The 7,174-nt window shown below is 41.6% G+C and overlaps 1 non-coding gene across 1 annotated transcript; it reads left to right on the forward strand.

Annotated features, from left to right (window-relative positions):
- Window positions 1–3,995: 3,995 nt before the first annotated feature.
- On the forward strand, window positions 3,996–4,068 carry TRNAV-UAC (transfer RNA valine (anticodon UAC)). Its single transcript has one exon. It is a non-coding gene; the product is annotated as a tRNA-Val (tRNA).
- The last annotated feature ends 3,106 nt before the right edge of the window (window positions 4,069–7,174 follow it).

Here is a 7,174-nt window from a genome sequence, read left to right on the forward strand (position 1 = left end):
CCTAGATGCGCTATAACTTATTATTGACTGTAAATGCTGAGTTGAAGAATACCAAGTGTTTAGTCAGGTGAAAAAAATTTCATGCACAACAGTACAGTGTGGATACACAAGTGTATCCCTAATGAGAGAATATGTGAAGAAATACCATCTCTATCACCACATGAGTTTGTCCAGCATTTTGCAGGAAAAGCGGCGCTCTAACCACTTCCCAGAAATGCATGCGTCTGGGTCAAGGCGTCTGTGAGGCAGCTGGGGCTCTTGTAAAGTGCTCTGTAACCTTCGGGTCAAGTTTGCGCTATATAAAACGCTGAGAAAGAAAGACAGGAGTGATGGAGGTACTCTACTTCATTCTGTCTTTGGAACCATTTGAAATGCTTTTAAGGTAATCGCATAGCGGGTATGCCGCGTGTGAGGCAGCTTTAATTTGGTATACAGACATAATATCGAGTAAAAAATATAGAATTGCAGAAATATCGAAGAAAAAATATAGAATGGACAAAATATCGAATGGACAGAATATAGTGGTGAAAAATATCGTTTTGAAGGTAAGTAATATAATATCGATTTTTAAAATATAGAAAGATTAAATATCGAAGTATATAATATAGTTATTAGGAAATATCAAATTTTTTATAATATCGAAGTTTTTTTACGTGTTTTTTTATGTTATGTTATTCAATTTTTGCGTAATTTAATTCTGTAGTGGGTTGTGGATTTATAGGTTAATAGGGTGGGAAGTAATTTAATTGTAATTAATTAAATATGTTAATTTATTAGTTGGTATTCATTTTGAATTAATTGCTAATTATTTTTTAATTGATAATTAAATAATTTTTAATTGGTAATCAATTCTTATTAATTTATAATTATTTTAATTTAAATATTTTATTTTCCGTAGCGGGTTGTGGGTTCATAGGGGAATACGGTGGTGGGAAGTAATTTAATTGTAATTAATTAAATATGTTAATTTATTTATTGGTATTTATTTTGAAGTAATTGTTAATTCATTATTAAATTATAATTAATTAATTTTTAATTGGTAATTCATTTTAATGGGTGCTTAATATTTTTTACATTGATTAATTAATAATTATGTTAATTTTATTAATTTATTTTTGGTAGTGGATTGTGTGTTTATTTGGGAATAGGGTGGGAGGTAATTTAATTGTAATTAAATAAATAATTTTTATTTATTTATTGGTATTGATTTATTGTTAATTATTTGTTAATTGGTAATTAATTTGTATTAATATGAAATAATTGTAATTATTATTTATTTGTATTTTTAATTGATTAATTAGTACATATTTTAAATTTGCAATTTATTTTAATGAATTTTTTATTGGTATTGATATTTAATTTATTTATATTAATATATTACATCTTTACTTTTTCTACTGTTAAACTCACTAGAGTGGGAATATTAATTTTGTACCCCTACACTATCCAATGTTTCCCCTACTGTTGCACTCTCTAGAATTGGAATAGTAATTGTACCCCTATGCTATCCAACGCTTTCCCTACTGTTGCTCTCTCTGGAGTGGGAATAGTCATTTTTACCCCTACGCTATCCAACGCATTCCCTACTGTTGCACTCTCTGGAGTGGGAATAGTAGTTTTTACCCTCCCGCTATCCAACGCTTTCCCTACTGTTGCACTCTCTGGAGTGGGAATAGTAATTTTTACCCCTATGCTATCCAACGCTTTCCCTACTGTTGTACCCTCTGGAGTGGGAATAGTAATTTTTACCCCTACGCTATCCAAAGCTTTCTCTACTGTTGCACTCTCTGGAGTGGGAATAGTAATTTCTACCCCTACGCTATCCACCGCTTTCCCTACTGTTGAACTCTCTGGAGTGGGAATAGTAATTTTTTCCCCTACGCTATCCAACAGTAAAAATATTGTATATTATTACTTAATATTATGTTAATATATATATATATATATATATATATATATATATATATATATATATATATATAATATATATATATATATGTGTGTGTTAAAAACTTAAATTGTATATTTTTTAACTTAAATTAATTATTTAATAATTATAAAATTATTTAAGTATTTTTAGGTATGTTTTACTTAAATATAGTTATTATTTAATTAATTTTAAATTACTTTTAAGACATTTAAAAAAAATTATATTTTGACTAACTATATTTTTTTAACTATATTTTTGATTCGATATTTTTGTACTTACCTGTTTGTAGATAGGAATTCGATACTTTTGTATTCGATATTTTAACTTCGATATTTGTGTAAGTCTACATTAGTGTAATCGATATTATGTCAGTGATCCCATAATGTCACAGGAGCATTTTGGTTGCTGCAATGTCAGTCACACGCTTACAAGCGTTCAAAGCAAGTCCCCTCACAGCAAGTGCAACACGACCTCAGAAGCGGCTGTAGATTGCATTGGATTAAGAGTTTATGTATCCATGGGACAGCAAGCATCGCCAACCCAATTGACTGGAGTCACTCGCTTGAGTCATCCAGGTCAGCTTTCAGAGTGGTACCGCTGTGCGCCACAGTGCATCCATGTACCTGGTGTTGGTTCTGGCAGCATTAGCTCTGTGCCCTGATAAATATCGCATTTGTGAGATCTCTGCTGTGAGCCACTACTGATCAAGTGTTTGTTTTAATTGCGGGGGGCGCGAGCAATGCGCTCTGGAGGTCATGTTTTAAATCACTGAAAATCCTAGTAAAGTGTAGAGGAAAAAAACATTTGAATAACACTGTGGGGTGGGAGTATTCCCCATGGTTAAGCACTGCATTATCTATTCCACTGTTTTGCCTTTTCTTAAAGCGCTGCGCGATGTGATCAATTGTTTTGTTTCTATGGCAGTGGTGCGAGCGGCGTGCTCTTGCCAGGGTTTAAAGCGCTGAGGTTGTGCCTGTAGAAACTGTATAGTGTCCAGACCATGCTGTGTCAACACACACACAATGATAAACATAGATCTTCCACATTCTTGTACGTAATCACTGGGTCTCTGCTTCTATAGTTATGGGTGCTAATGTTTATTTTGTAGAAAGCCAAAACGTTTAGGAATTGAACAAGGTCGATGGTGGCTTTTAGTCATTCAGTTTAAGGACATTCTGGAGCTTCTGTGAGCAATGGGGACTGATGTTGGGGCATTCCAGGCTAGGGGGAAAATCAGAGTGGGCTAAAGAACGGCGCTGGATTAAACCCAGATCTTTTGACTGGGTGTGAGTGTTTGGTTGATTCAGATGCTCCGTCCATCACCACCCCCTTTTGTACCGCTTTTGGCCACCATAAGTGTGGCAGGGTATGCTCAGACGTGAGTCCCTTGCTCACTTTGTCACTGGATTCAAGCAAGCCGGGCATAAGAAGGCTGGAATGCCAGAAACCGGTCCTCGGAAGCTTGTTTCCGGTCCAGGGAAGACATGGCTTGGCAGTTCGGGCTGGACTGTTCCCATAAGGCACAGGGTCAGACTGATTTGCATATAGCCATGTCTGAACTGGGGTGGCAGAGTGGGCTAAAGAACGGTGATGGATTAAACCCAGATCTTTTGACTGGGTGTGAATGTTTGATTGATTCAGGTGCTCCGTCCATCACCACCCCCTTTTGTACCGCTAGGTGGAAAATCAACAAAGTATTAGCTGACAGGATTGGAGATGACTAGCCGTCTACCTGTCAATAACATTGCTCATTTTCAACCAGTTGTTGGTGACATTAGCATATCCCAAGCTGTTTGTTGTGCTGGAAAAACAGATGGTGTTGTTCGACAACACGATTACACACATTTTATCGGCCTCAATAGGAGGGGTCGATAACGCATATCCTGGGGAGAAGCTTCTGTGGCCTCTTGTGTGTGACCGTGGCGTTACTTACATTGAGACTCGGTACAAAGACGAGGGAAGGATCGCGAGGCTTTGACACTTATGGAGGTTCTCCTACACAGCAGACAAGAGTACAGGTCTCAAGAAGTATGGGTCATATCACTTGTTACAGGTTTCAAAGGCAGGTTCCATAGAGTAGTGTTTATCACGTCTGCTTTACACGCAGAAGGTCCTGGGTTCGTTCCCCAGTGGAACCACTTTCAAAAATTAATCGGGAACGAATAAGGGTGGTACATGTAAGTCAGTACACAGTGCTTTATTTCAGTACTCAGTGCCTTATTTTGCAATGTATGTTTTTGTCACATTCCAAATGGTTCGGGAATTCATGTGGTTGCTAAAACCATGCTTATGCCTGTATTACAAGTACATTAAGAAACACTGTAGGAGGCTGTGTTAAGGGAAATTGAGGGCATCAGCATTTCCTATGAAAGAAAGGTATGCAGTGCTTGGCACAGTGTAGTAAGAGTTAGTCTTTGTTTCTGGCATGTCATGCAGAGCATCCCTACAAGGTGGAACAACCTGGTAATTAGTGCTATGCTAGGTTATCACCAGGGAAACTCTGATGTAAAATGTTCCTCATGCAGTACAACTGCTTGGCTGCTCTTATGGGTGGTTATGTTAAGGGTCTGTTCAGATTGTGACGTGCCTATGTTTGAAAGTGGCAAATGTTTAAAGTGATGCTGACTAGCCAGAAACAGAACCTGGGTGGGTATGCTTTTGAAGCGATTGCTTTGACTCATAATTTGCTGACCTGGTCGCTGTTGGTTATTGGTTTTGGCCACTTTGCTGCAATTTATCAGTGGCATTAATGCATATGCCCTCTGTAGACATTGTGGTAGTGACTAAGTGTCTCATAATTGACTTAGCTGATTTACTGGTAAATCTATTGGAACTACATGGGTGTGTGTCATGGCCTGTAAGCTAAATGCTGCTAGTGGGCTGGCATCACCGGTTTCACCACCCGCAGGGGTAGCCAGGTAATATATATGTCAGATCTATCACTGTAGGGTCTGTGCACACAATTGGTAGATTGCCATGTTGGCCCAAACCTTCCTCTCTTTACATACGTTACCTCTAAGGTAGGCTACAGGATTCCACATTGGGTGAAATTACTTACTTAGGGAGTTAGGCTTAGCATGTTACAGCAAGTTCTTTGCAGGGTTTTGAGGTCAGGCCTACTTGGCATTGGCATCGGGTAGGGTCCCTCAAGTATCCTTTCAACACTTCTGGCATCAAACAGTACACCTCAGGCCTTGTTGTCTCACCTTCAAGGGTATCCCTGCGCATGTAATGTATTGTATCGCATAGTACCACTGCATCCATGTGCCTGTGCACTTGTACCATCAATGTCCTTGTGGCATTGCGCAGTACCATCGCACCACCTGTGCGTATACAATGGGGCATTAGTTGCCGGGGGGTTTGGCACGTTGTATCTCGGCACTCTTGTGCCTGTACACTTACATAATGTGATGTACATGTGGGGTCACACATTACTGACATCCTCGGGCCTGTACGATTAAGCAGGTTATTCCTGTGTTGTGTCACATGGGACTAACCCCTACTGGGGCTGGTGCACATTTGGGTGCCTATGTTGTCAGACAGAGTGTATTCAAGTGTAGTATCACACAGTATAGTTGCATCCGTGTTACGTCACACAGTGCGGGGACACCCCTGTGCGTGTACAAGGTGGCAATAGAGGTCTGCGGTTGGTCACGCGGTATCTCAGCACACTGGTGCCTGTCAAGCTATTCCTGTTTTGTCTCACAGGACCAACTCCCCCTGGGGCTGGATCTGGGCATTTGGAGGCCTATGTCAGAGAGTACCTGTGAATTATTGAGTGCGGACAGTATCTAAGCACCCTAAGCTGGGTGGGTGTGAAAGGGCGGGTGCAATCTCATCTAGTAGCGCTAACTTTGAGAATTGTGTTTGGTCATCTAAATGCAAAAAGGCACTAATCATTGATGTTTTTTGACTTTCATTTATGTGTGTCTGGATCCATGCCTGTTGCCTGAGGAGTGCTTCTCACCGCTAGGACCGCAAGATGTGGACAACCAAGGGGACCAGTAGATCCGCAACGGCTCCACATCGCTATGGTTGCAAAAAGGTGGATAACCAAGGGGACCGGTAGACCCGGAACGTGAGTGGCAAGCGACGGCATCAAGTGTGATGGGTGATCAATTCAAAGGCTCAAGCGGTGCCAGCATGATAGGGTCCAGCCCATGCATTATAGTTGATATGTAGAAGTGTGTCAACCATTGTGGTTCGCCATTTGGGGTAAGTTGGCAATACACTGCCTTATAGGTGTACACCTGGCTAGCTCGACCAGAACTCAGGTATTGCGGGCGGATGCGACACATCAACACCCTTGTCATGGACCAGCGATTTGCCATTACAGGCACCTGTGCTCGCGGGCGCCTGTTGTAGCGGACACTACAGTGTTGGGGATGCTACGTAATAGGAGGATAGGCTAGCACTGAGCTTATTCCAGAAGAAGAATAATCAGGGTCAGATAGTACACGGTGTACATGATACGCTTATAGGAAAGATCAGGAGGTATCAGCTCTATATTGGTTGTGTATAGGTATGTTACTAATTGGTTGTGCCAACTGTAGTACTGTAGCAGTACGCTTCTCCACAGGTGTGTGCCTTGCCAGCTTGGCCAAACCAAGGAGCAATGGGCGTATACAACACCGCAGCACCCCTTGTCGGGAAACAGTACTCTGCCTTTACGGCACTGGTGCTCCCAGCTGCCATCGTAGCAAACACTGCGCAGTGGGGATATTCCAGAGTAAGGAGGTAGGATTACACCGAGCATCTCCCGGAACATAGTGGTCAGGGTAGGTGGTTCACGGACTTCATGATATGCCCGTAAGAGATCTTGGGGCCTAGGGTGCCCAGGGTAGCCTTCCAATTGCACCAGCATTAGTGTCAGCGTCTGGGGTGCTGTGGCTTATCGGGCAAGGCGTGATGCCATCAGTTGAGCCCATCTTGTGGACCCATGGTGGCGGGTTACTTGCCCTGAGTCAGACAGCCCTAGCATATTTCTCCCGCATTTGGGAGGGGTTGGGGAAGGACTGGGGTACGCTTGGGTAGAAGGGTGGGTCGACATGTCGATGCCCAGGCTACACCTGGACATTCCAGAAGCTTTCAATAGGGAGGAAGCGAGTCTGTGAGGCCATGGGGCCACTGGAAAAATCTACCTTGTAAGAAACTACTGGGGCTAGCTAGGGCTTGACACATTCAGACTATAGTTCAGGGGTGCATCTGGGGGGGGTTGTGCTTCTTAAAAGACGGCGTCCATTC

The sequence above is a fragment of the Lissotriton vulgaris genome, chromosome 5 (assembly GCF_964263255.1).
Source record: "Lissotriton vulgaris chromosome 5, aLisVul1.2, whole genome shotgun sequence".
Taxonomy (NCBI): domain Eukaryota; kingdom Metazoa; phylum Chordata; class Amphibia; order Caudata; family Salamandridae; genus Lissotriton; species Lissotriton vulgaris.